Source organism: Vombatus ursinus, unplaced genomic scaffold (assembly GCF_900497805.2).
Source record: "Vombatus ursinus unplaced genomic scaffold, bare-nosed wombat genome assembly UNPS02014802.1, whole genome shotgun sequence".
Taxonomy (NCBI): domain Eukaryota; kingdom Metazoa; phylum Chordata; class Mammalia; order Diprotodontia; family Vombatidae; genus Vombatus; species Vombatus ursinus.
The window spans coordinates 12,855,097-12,867,997 of NW_020954580.1; the positions used below are offsets into that span (position 1 = coordinate 12,855,097).

The window sequence follows — 12,901 nt, forward strand, 5'->3', positions numbered from 1 at the left end:
TGAACAAACTGGTTGCTGAGACCTGAGCAAAACTTTTAAAGCCTGGCACCGGGGGCTTCACAGCACTAGAAAGAAAGAGGAGGAATCAGGGTGCAGGGGTGGATTTTGATGCAAGCTGGTGGTAGTGCGGGAGGTGGGGGAGGGGGTGCTTAGTGAAGTCAAGGTCAGTAAGCATCAGCATTTTTTTTTAAACCTTCTTTTTGATTCTGGTTGTCCTAGACCATGGAGATTGCTAAAGTTGTTTCATCCTTGGTGCATATTTCTGTTCTGGAGAACTTTGAGAAGTTGTGGGGATCAGAGAAAATCAAGTTCTCCATCTTATTGCTCACATGACCCAGAAGTCCTTGTCCCCATTTCTTTAATTCATTGTCTTCACCACTCTCAGAATCCTTGGGTTTCTTCAAGGCACAGCCTAAGTATTACTTTTTAGGACCTTTCCTTTTCCCCACTTCTGCCAAGTTTCAGTCCTTTCTTACTCTTGAAAATTCCTTTGGATTTCTTAGTATATAATTTATTTTCTTTATCTATATATATTGTATTCCCTAAGTAGAATGTAAAATCCATGAAGGCCGGAGGGACTCCTTTTATGTCTTTGTGTCACCAAAACATGACATCTTGGGCCTTGCACGTAGTAGCCATTTAATAATTGTTTATTGAACTAGATTGAATTGATTCCTTTATATCTATATGAAACAAGTTTTTTATGAGTTGGATTATTTGAAAACTAAATATTTATGATAAATATCTAAAATAATGTTCGAGTGTATAATAATGGGTAGTAAGATAAATGTATGTCTATTTTAAGCCATAGTTTGGTATTTACAGGACTGTTTAGATAATGAGAGTATGAAACAATCAAATGATTAAATGATACTTTAAAATATTATTAACATTATTCCTATAATATAGGTTGCATTCTAGGAAAATATTTGCATTTGCTGCCCTTCTTTTCTGTAAATATATTTTGATGGCTGACTAATAAATTTTCAATGCTATGACCTTAAGTCACTGTTTAAACAAGTCGTGATTTCTCAGTTTTGGGGTCACAGAATTTTATGGGGCATAGCTGGCATTTCCGAACTCCAGTTTTTTTTTAATTTCCAGGTAGTTGTGGCTGAGTAGTTCTTGGGAGTACAGTTCATGAGGTGAAGAGAGGAAATTCCAGTTATGGGATTTTTCTTGACCCGTTTCAGCATGCAAATTTTAACACTCTTTACTGAAAGGAAACATGGCAAGCTGTGGGAAGCATTGCTTACTTTTATTCATGCCTTTTGATTTTACAAAATTTTCATTTCTAGATTTAAATTTTGCTTCTCTGCTGCTGTCCCCAAACCAAACCAAACTGAAAACTACTCCGTAAGAAAGAAAATACAGGCAAGCAAAAACAAGAATGCAGCATGCAAAGTTTTTATACTTATTGTCAGTCCTCCACCTCTCCTCTGAGAGGAAAGAGATTTGTTTCATTGTTTGCTCTCTGGAACTATTTGTTTGTTTTCACTCAGTCTAACTTCTTTTTTAGCTTTTTATTAAATTTACATCACTGTAGTCATGTTGTTAGAAATGAGACGGTAGGAATAGGCTACTCCTATTGTTTTGGGAAGCTGAGCTTGATGGTTAATTTGGTATCATTTCGATTCTTTTTTTGTTGTGTTTTGGTGAGGCAATTGGGGTTAAGTGACTTGCCCAGGGTCACCCAGCTAATAACTATCAAGTGTCTGAGGCCAGATTTGAACTCGGGTCCTCCTGACTCTAGGGCTAGTGCTCTATCCACTGCACCATGTAGTTGCCCCCATATCATTTTGTTTCTTGACTTCAACAGCAATTTTTTATGAGCTCTTGCCCAGATCACCATTTTATTAACGATAACACTGACAAGATGACTGTCACTGATAGAGTCTAATGATTTATAAAGTAGTTTTGAATACTTCTACCAAAAACTATATGCTCATGGTCGATTAGTCATTTTTCAGTCATGTCTGATGCTTGGTGACCGCATTTGGGGTTTTCTTTGCAAATATACTGGAGTAGTTTGTCATTTTCTTCTCCAACTTGTTTTAAAGATGAGGAAACTGAAGCTAACAGGGTTAAGTGACTTGCCCAGGGTCACACAGCTGTCACACAGATACTAATAAGTATCTGAAGCCAGATTTGAACTCAGCAAGTCTCATCTTCCTGATTCCACTCCCAGGGCTTTATCTACTACACCACCTAGCTGCCCATTACTATATGTAGTGGTTAAAAATTATAAGATGGGGCAGCTAGGTGGAGCAGTAGATAGAGCACTGGCCCTAAAGTCAGGAGGACCTGAGTTCAAATCCAGCCTCAGACCAAACACTTGACACTTGCTAGCTGTGTGACCCTGGGCAAGTCACTTAACCCCAATTGCCAAAAAAGAAAAAAAAAAGTGAAAATTATAAGATGACTGTAAAATAGTTTGCAATCATTGTTTCTCATTTACTTGTATAGGAAGTAATTTCCAGAAACAGATTATTCCTTCAGATAATTAAATACAACATGATTTAAATGTAGATGTATCCCATCCAGACTCTAGTCAATGAGTAAGAAGGTACTTGGCTAGTTGTACAAAAATGTCTCTAAAGTTTTAATGCAGTTTTAAGCTTTGATAGATTTAAAGACTTAAAACTACACTAAGATTTTTGAGATGCCCTGTATAACTCTGGGCCACCATTTCTCAAAGTATTGTCTGGGGCCCCTGGGGGCTTCCCCAAGACCCTTTCAGGGGGTCCACCAGGTCAAAACTATTTTCATAATGATACTTTGATGTTTTAATTTCTAAGATGATAAATATTAATAGGTATAACCCACAAATACACAAGCTCTTTAGGGCCATTTTCAGTAATTTTTAAAAATGTAAAGGGGCCCTGAGGCCAAGAAGTTCGAGCACCACTGATCTAGGTAAATCATTTAACCTGTATATATTACTTTCTTCTCTTGGCAAATGAGGGGGTAGGATTGAAGGGGCCCTTCCAGCTCTAAACTGTTATAATTCTAAGAGGAAAGAGCAAAGAAATTGTCAAAAGTTATGGTCAATAAAATAAGCCATACCCTATATCAACAACATTTTCCCCAAGATTTTACCATGACATATTTTAGCCAATAATTTAATTATGTCTGGTGCTGAGGGACTACTTTTTATTTTCCTTTCTTTTCTCTTTTAAAAAGCTTGTCATAAAGGCTTTGCTTTACTTTTATACAAAGGACACATCAGGATTGGAAGGTTATTAAACTTTCCAAAAATATAAAAATATCTAAGGGAAGAGTGTCAGTATTTACAGCTCAGAAGCTTAGCTGTGATTTTTTTCTCCCTTAAAAAGTGAGTTTTCTTTTAGTTTGGTTATGTGATTATGTGCACTTGATTTAGAATTTTGTGAACTAAAACAGAGAAGTCTTATAAGTAAAGAAGGGCATTAAAATACATCAAAAACATTACTTGACCGAAAGTATGTATAAGATCACATACAGAATATGCACATTATATCAACTTTCAAAAGATGTATTTTTACTTTTTGTATGAAGGTACTCCTATGACAAAAAGTGGCATTCACTGTATAAGAGCCTGAAAATATATCAGATATATTTATGTCATTACCCATGTAAGTCAGATCTTATTTTTTTTGTGTTTATTTTTTTAATTCATTAAATATTTTTTTGAGTTCTAAATTTTCTCCCTCCTTGAAGTCTCTCCCCCACTCACTGAGAAAGCAAGCACATGACATTCATTATACATGTGAAGTCATGAAAAACTTATTTCCATATTAGCCATGTTGCAAAAAATAAAAAATAAAAAGCAAGAAACATTACGAAAATGAAGAAAAAAAACAAGTATGCTTCAATCTGCAATCGTATTTCATTATATCTCTCTCTGGAACTAGATTATGGTATTTTCATCATGCTTCATTGTATTGATTAGTGGCTAAGTCTCACAATTGATCATCATTACAAATTGTTGTTACTATGTATAATGTTCTCCTCATTCTGCTCACTTCACTTTCTTTCCGTTCATATAAGTCTTCCCAGATTTTTCTGAAACCATTGTCTTTGTCATTTCATGTGGCACAATAATATTCCACCACAATCATATACCACAAATTATCCAGCCATTCCCTAATTCATGGTCATCGCCTCAATTTTAAATTCTTGGCAACAAAAAGAGCTGCTGTAAATATTTTTGTTTATATAGTTCTTTCCCCCTTTTTAATGATCTCTCTGGGACCTAGTAGTTATATTGAAGGGTCAAATAAAACACACAGTTTCATAACCTTTTTGGCATGTTTCTAAATTTTTTTCTCGTATGGTTAGACCAGTTCATAATTCCACCAACTGTGCATCAGTGTGCTCATTTTTCCACATCTACAGCATTTTTCATTTGCATTTTCTGTTTTGTTAACCAATCTGACAGGTATGAAGTAGTACCTCAGAGTTCAAAAGTAATAATTCATTTAACTTGACTCTCATCTTAGACTTTGTTTTGGAAGTCTTCAATTTTTATTGAATATGAAAAAAATATTTATTGTTTAAAAGTTGACTAATAAACTGAATTACAGAAAAGTTGGGAAATTTTCCCTTTATGTACTCAAGTAAATTACAGATAACCATTTCTTTGACTTTCCAGTTTAAATCTGTTCCTTCACATTTCTTTCATTCTTAAACATAAGTAGTCAGTTTTCATGGATTCATACATTTAATGGGACCCATTTTTCAGGTGTGGGCTTCATTTACTTTTTAACTATAAAATATGATTTACCACTGTAGCTACTGTATACATTTTGCAAAGTGGAACTTGGTATATATTGTGTATAAAATTAATTAATATAGAGTCAATTACTGAAGTAGGAGATAAAGGGAATCTTATAGATGTAGTCTAATGAATTTTTAGCAAAACATTTGATTAAGTATCTGATACTATTCTTGTGGAAAGATGGGGAGATGTGCATTTAATTAGATGTTAAGACGATTCTATGGAATTGGGATCAGTTGAATGGTTATCGTCAAAGAATAGTCCTTAATTATTCAATGTCAGTTTGGTGTAAAGTCTGCAAAGAGGAAGCCTGGAGGTCTTGACATTATGCTTGGTCTTGTGCTGTTGAGTATTTTTCATCAGTGTCCCTGTTCTTTACTGAGAAAGTGATCAAGAAATAGGTATCCTAAACACTTTTTGTTTGTTTTAAAGTGAGAGTAGCACAGAATGAGCAAGTATGGATGGGTTGTAATTATGTTACCTTTCCCACTAAACACACCCTTTTTCCAAACTTCCCTATTTCTGTTTAGGTTATCATTATCCACCCTTATCACTTTAGTGATAGCTGGAACTTCTTACTTTTCCTCATGGCCTATATCTAATTAAGTGACAAACATTTTCTTTTCTACTGCCACAACCATCCATCCATTTTTCAGTTCGTAAAGCCATTCTCTATCACCTTTCAATTTGGGTCCCAATCTCTTGGACTATTGCCATAATCTCCAATTGGTCTCCTTTCCTCAAGTCTTTCCAATCTCCAATTCCACAAAGTGGATTTTTCCAAATGGCAAAGTGCCAAAATGATTTTCCCAAATGGCAGGTTCAACTCTATCACTTTCCCACACAGTAAACTTCAGTAGCCCCTGCTGTCTCTAGGATCCAGTATTTTTTTCATTTTAATATAATGCCTCTTTAATTTCTATTCTTTGATAAATGTTACAAATTGCATTAATGCATGTATATTATATATAGTTTATAAGTAAGTAAATATACATATATTGAGTACACATTCTAAAAAAAATGTTGGTTACATAATGGTTGTATAAATCAAAATGTTTGGAGACCATTACGCCAGAGTGTTAGGCTAAATCTAATAAGATGAAATTTAAACATGATAAAGGTTATATACAAGGATGTAAAAATCAACTTGACAGTTATAGGATGGGGAAGGCATGGCTTTAGTTTTTCTGAAAAGGAGCTAAGGCTTTTAGTGTACTACAAATTCAATATGAGTCAGCTGTGTTATCTGGCAACCAAAAAATACACTACAATTCTGGGCTGCATTAATGGAGGGACATTGCTTCCAGGCAGATGGGCACACTAGACCTTCTGTGCTGGGCCCCAGTCAAAGCACATTTGTAGGATTTAGTTCAGTTTTGGAAAGTACAAGAAGGGCAGTGATGAGCTGGAAAACAGACAGAAGGAAGTTGGAATAAAATATTTTACCTGGACAAGAGAAGACTAGGTGGTGCTGGTCATGAGGGAGGGGAGGGGACAATAATTGAAAGGTTATCCTGTGGAAGAGTTTAGACTCATTCTATTTGGCTCCAGAGGCTAGAACAGGGGTGAAGAATTTGCGGTCTTGAGGCTACATATGGCCCTCTACGTCCTCAAGTGCAGTCAAAGGGCCCTTTGGCTGAATCCAAACTTCCCAGAACAAATCCCCTTAATAAAAGGATTTTTTTTTCTATAAAACTTGAACTCAGTCAAAAGGCTGCACCCAACGACCTAGAAGGCCACATGTAGCCTCGAGACCACAGGTTCCTTACCCCTGGGCTAGAATAAGACCCACTGGGTGGAAATTGTGAAAATGCAAATTTAAGAATGATTTTTCCAGTGAGCATTCCCACAGAAACAGCATGGACTACCTTAGGAGGTAGTAGAATCTGTCATTGCAGGTCTTTAAGCAGATTGTGGATGACCACTTTTAGGGTACGTTTTAAGTACGTTCCTTTTAGCTACAAGCTGTCTACAAAGATTCCTTCTAATTCTAAAATTCTGTGATTCTGAGTAAAATGCTAGGTTTGAATTGTGGCACTGTCGTTTGGGTTATTTGGTTACAATTCTGACTGTACCACTCTGGCCACTGTGGGTAATCATTCTGTGCCATGCTGTTCTTTGCTATTGGTGGTAGAATTTTGGTAAATTAGTTTCTATTTCTTTAGGTGAACAGTGTTTTTCAGAAATGATTGATTCCGGGATTTAGATGAGCCCAGACATGGAGATTGAAGGAGAGTTTTATAAGAGGAAACAGTTCTATCAATACAGGTTCAGGAGACTTGATAGTTGTATGTTATTATTACATTCAGTCCAGTTTGGAGATGTCAGAATGTCAATGTGTCGAATGACCTTCGCCCACCATGAATAAAAAAAATGGAGAATTGACAGTCACTTTTAATTACTGTAGTACCATTTCTAGTTAACTCAGTTCAGGTCATCTCAATCTTCATATATAACACAGGATAATAGCAATCGACAAGTAATTAATGCAGAATTTCATCCGCCAGAAGCAGGGACCCACTTTTCCCTTTGTTTACCTTTTATCCATTTATACAAGGTCTGAATTGATCTGAATGATTATAGGCTTTTTCCTAGAATAATTAAAAACATCAGTTGAGGGTCCATAGGATGGCGATTCTGTTGTTCTGTTAATACTGTATAAAGATTGCTTCGATTATGTGAAGTAAAATGCTTTCTGAAAAGATTAAATTTAAAAAAAATATTAAATTAAGGTCAATTTTTCAAGCATTTATTACGTATCTAACTACAACATATGTAAGGTGTTGTGCTAGGCACAGGATACCTAATAGCCCCTAATGAATTTAAGTCTGTTAGGGCATTTAGGTACTACATACTGCACTACTATGATTACTATGACTACTACTGCTACTACTACCACCACCACCACCACTACTACTACTACTACTGCTACTACCTCTACTATTACTGCTGCTGCTGCTACTTCTGCTGCTGCTATCTCTACTATTGCTGCTACTGCTACTACTACTACTAAATAATAACTTAAACATAGAGTATTTTAAGATTGACAAAGTACTTACCTCATTTCATTCTCATAACAACCTTGTGAAGTGTTGTTATCCTTGTTTTAGCAAATAAGGAAACTGATGCACAGAGAGGCTGTGACTTTCCAAGGGCCACATAGTATGTGCAGAGGCAGTATTTGAACCCAAGCCTTCCTAACTCCAAGTCCAGCACTACCAAAAGAGGTGTGCAAGACAATCCATTGGTGTGTATATAAAGAAAACATTAGAACTAAGGAAGACAACACAGCTATTAAACATGTGACAGCTGCCACCTCCCTCTGCTGCTTTTCTTACAGTCTGGAAGTGGTTGAGCTGAACAGTCAGTAATGTATTGCTTCCCTGAAAGAAGGGCAAATAGTCATTCTCTCTAGCTCCACTTCCTGGACACATATCCTTCCTTCTCACCCCTCCTCCTACTATAACATCTGTAGAAATGGGCACCTTGAACACTTCAAAAGTTTCCTGACATGGGCAAAACTATTTTAACTATTATTAAATAAGATTGCTTATTTGGCTAATTCACTTTATCACATCCTTTTACAATTTTTTTTTGCTGTATTGTAATGTCTATGCTATATTAGCATAGAAGTATATGTCTATAATTTCTAAATAAGTAAACATATGTATATTGGTGTGTATGTCAAACTATTTTAATAAGAGTATGCAATTTAATAAAAAAAACTTAGAGCCTACTGTGATGTGTGGTGATCTATCAAATGGGGCCTGATACATGCTGATTTGGGAGGAGGGGGAAGTTAATCAACAGATAGCATTGTGAGTGGGTTTTTTTCTCATAACAATGTGATAGAATATGGCAAAATGGAGGATTCAGAGTTTATTACCTCTTCAAAGATCAGCAGGTTAGAAAATAAGCTGTTTGAAGAAAAAGCAAAGGAAGTAGATTTTTCACAAGAGTGAAGAAGGCTTAAAGGAAAATAAAATAATGATGTAAGTATAGGAGAGGTCTTTGCATAAGGGGAAAAAAAGATTGTGAGCTCTTTTTTATACTTGACCAACAAGAAGAAAAGGGCTTTGGGTGCTACATTAGAGATAGGCCAGTGCTAGATATTGGTCTGAGAGTGCAGACTACTCGATTAAAGAACAGCTAGAGAGATTATATCATTTCCCCCACCCCCTTGGCCCTTTATCCTTTTATTTATTTATTCATCTATCAATTTATTCATTTATTTGTTCATTCTTTCAAGAAACATGTCAATATTGAACACTGTACAGATCGCTGTACTAGGTACTGAAGGAGATTCTAAGTGTGGATTCTAAGTACCACCCCAATAATATCCAAGGGGCTAAAGTATGCTATTGGCAAAGGGCAGAGGAATGGACATTTCAAGATCACTCCCATACCTCTAATTACATGAGCTGCACTAATATTTAGTTCTGAGGTGGTTTCAAAAGAATAATATTCTTCTCTCTTATCTTTGTGGAAAGGTCAAAGAGTACCGTTTTCTGCCTTCTGAATTTCTGTCTCATGTTGCCACCAAGTTGAAGGGTAGGGGCTCCATGTCAGCCCAAGCTTTGGGAATGAGCTCCTTCCTCAGGAAGAGATGGCAGGTCATAATACAGATATTGTTCTTTAGACCATATCAAATGAGGCCTTATTCCACCCTGGGGACCTTGACTTTTTAAGAGATTGCATTGTCGTGGTGTTGATTCTTCACTCCTAAAAGTTTTTTTTTTTTTAAATTCAGAAACTTTCAATGGGAGCCTTTTCTTAGAATGCCTGCTTAATTGCAGGGTGATAAACAGCCCACCTCATCACCCTGGATGTCCAGACAGGTTGCTTTTGTGATCATGAGGGCAGGCCTTATGGAATTCTGGGGAATCCTCCTAGTTTGTGAGCAAGGGCACTGGTCCAGGAGGTCTGAAGTTTCCAGCAATCAAACAGTAATCTACTGATTCCTTTAATCAATAAATGGTACTTTGTCTTTTTCCTATGTCACGTCCTTAACAAAAACACAAAAAATAAATAAAATTGCACATTCACAGAAGCAACCCTGGGTGTGAGGCTCTTTGAGCCACTCTTGGCTGCCTGCCTTGGATATTGCTGCCCTGAGGGGGTTAGTTCAAATAGTTGTGATTCCTCAGCAGAGTGGATTGAGCCAGCGCAGCCTGGCAACAGGGAGCAGGTGTGGGAGAAACAGTCCGGGCCGGTGAGAGCAAGAGCAAAGCATTTATTGCCATTTACAGAATTGCTCTTTTAAAGAACATAGAGCCATATTCCCCTCTCACACTGCTCCATTTTTGGTTGTTGCTTTTATGCTGTGATCTGTGTGGCAGAGCCAGCGGAGACGTCTGCATTTGTGGATTGTTGTACAGTTGGCCTCCAGGATGCAGGCGGTGCTCCACAGAGAAAATAAGACACATCTTCTCCTGCCCAGAGGGCTTAGGATGAAATTTTGATTGCAAATGTTGTGACACACTATTCAGACAGCATTTGGATGGTAGGTGCATTTATGCCCTATCCTAGGAGGATGCATTTCAAGAAGCTATTAAAAAAGTATTGGTGATCCAAATTTGGAGGAGAGAGATATTCAAGGAAATTGAATATACAGGCATAAATTCATTAGTTATCAGTCTCCAAATGGGAGCAGATGAAATCAGGATGGAGCTGGCAGTAACTATACAGGACCCAAAAGAACTCTACGGGTAGGAATTGGGCATGTTCATTCAATTTTCATTCACTTCAGCATTGTTGAATATTTGATGTTTCTTTGAAGTTATGAGATTAACCGGTCCAAACCTTCTTCACATCTGCTGTCCTCTTTGATTGTGATAAAGAAGAAGGGGCTCATTGGACAACCATCTTCCACTACCTTAATTTAGCATTGAAGTTATGAGGCCTAGGGAGTATGAGAAGTTGTATCGTGTCCTGATAGCAACCCCAAACCTGGAATTTTTTCTCAAATTAAAAAAAAAGTAAACCTGCAAACAGTTTCTTCCCATCCTCACAAAAATCTTTCTGAGGAGGTCTAACCATGGTGCCGAACATCTTCCTTGCTTTCTGGCAGTGATGCTGAAGGAAATATTAATATTAATATCATTTAAGAAAAAAACGCCAATTTTAGTTGATATGTACTTTTTCTGGGGGAGGTAGATGGTAGGATAGAAGATGCATATTTAGATCTAGAAACCTTAATCGTTACATAAGGAAGTATTATAGCCAACAGTTTTGTCTGAATGTTAACCCTGAATACCTTAAATACCCACATGTTATTTCTGTCAGAAAAAACATGCAGACAATCCAGGTACTAGAAATTCTTGCTCAGAAGAAATCCAACAGAATTCAAAACTTATGAAATTTTTGAATCCATTCACAAACTCACTGTAAAGTGAGGTGCATTGTGAATTTGGAAGTCGTCTGCACTATCATGTGTTGTATCCCTTTTTCAGGATGCTATTTCTTATGTGATAAACTTGCCACCTTAGGGTATATCAGATTTCTAAGATACATCTTTTCATAGCATCACCTCAAAAAGGATATCCAGTAGGTATAGAGCATGAATAGACACCTTCATAAGCCAGCAACCTCCACATTAAAAGTTTGTAATGTTTCCGTTAGAAGATAGAAAGAAGAATGTTGAACTGGGATATTGGAATCTGGCTATTTATATTTCCATAGATTTGAATTCAGCTTCCTAGTCTAAATTCAGTACAACCTTTGAACACCTAAGATTGTAATATGTCATCTATCAAGAAAAGAATAATATAGATAATGGCAGGCTAGACACTGTTCATCTTATGGGACTCACTTTGTTACACCCCAAACAAAAAGAGTTTGGAGTAGGGCTCATATATAAGGGATCACCTGACCAAAACCTCCTGCCACAGCCAGGAAGTGATCTTGGGTGGGGAGGAGGAAAAACAGGATTTCTTTATATTTACTGATTATACAATAATGGGAGGGCTAGCTAACGTGTTGGATGGCAGAGTCTGGATTTCCAAAAAAAAAAAATTTTCACGAGCCATAATGATGGACCAAACAAAAAAAGAGAAAATGTCATAGAGACCAAAATCTTATTTTTATGTTAAAAATAATTTCACAAGGAAAAGACAGGAGACATGCAATTAGATAGAAGTTTACCTTAAAGATGTTGGGGTTTTACTGGATTTCAAGTTCAATACGACAACAACAATAATAACAATAACAACACAAATGATAATAGCTAATTTTATAGACTTGTAAAACACTTATTTTATTATTACTTCATTTGATTCTCATGGCAGCCCTGTGATCTAGGTGCCATTACTATCCATATTTTACTGGAACCATAGCTGAGAAGGTAATTGGCCAGGTTTACACAGCTGGTAAGCATCAGAGAGAGGATTTCCTGATTCTAAGTCTATCGTATCTAGCTGCCTATGGCAAGAGACAAACAAGCAAATGATCACATGAAGTCTTAGGGTGTAGTAAGAGAATTAAGGAGATTAAGGTGGGAGACAGTCTCACTGCATTGAACTTTGATCATTTCACATTAGGAATGTTGTCTTTGGCTCTCAACTTTTTAAGAAGGTAATGACATATTGTAGATTGTCTGGGGTAGGAATTGTGGTCGACCTTGAGATCATGCTCTTTGAAGATACGAAGCTATATTTAGCCTAGAGAAGAGAAGGTTTAACGGGGAAATGAGTGCAGCCTTTGTTATTTGTGGGGCTTTTATGTGGAAGAGTGATTCTAATGGTTCTGCTTGGCCACTGACAACAGATCTTGAAGCAGTGGATGGATATTCTATAGACAGATTTTAGCTTAATGAAAAGAAAATTTTAACTGGAACTAATCCCCAAATGGAATAGACTGGCATGGAGGGCAGCCATTTCTCTCTCACTAGAGCATGACTTTGAAGTCAAAAGAACTGGCTTCCAACCCTGTTTCTACTACATACTCTCTGTGAGACTTTAAATATCCTGTGTCTCCTCTTTGGGCCACAGTATCCTCATCTCTAATATGAGAATGTTCTTTTAGATGACCTTGATATCCCTTCCAACTTTAAAACTATGATTTTAATTTTTAATCAAAGATTGGATAGCCCTTTGTTGAGAATATTCCAGAGAGGATTGTTGGTCAGGATGGGGATGATGGACT

At 36.7% G+C, this 12,901-nt stretch overlaps 1 pseudogene; it reads left to right on the top strand.

Annotated features, from left to right (window-relative positions):
• LOC114051230 overlaps positions 1–12,901 on the top strand; it is a 134,081-nt pseudogene that overhangs the window by 25,369 nt on the left and 95,811 nt on the right.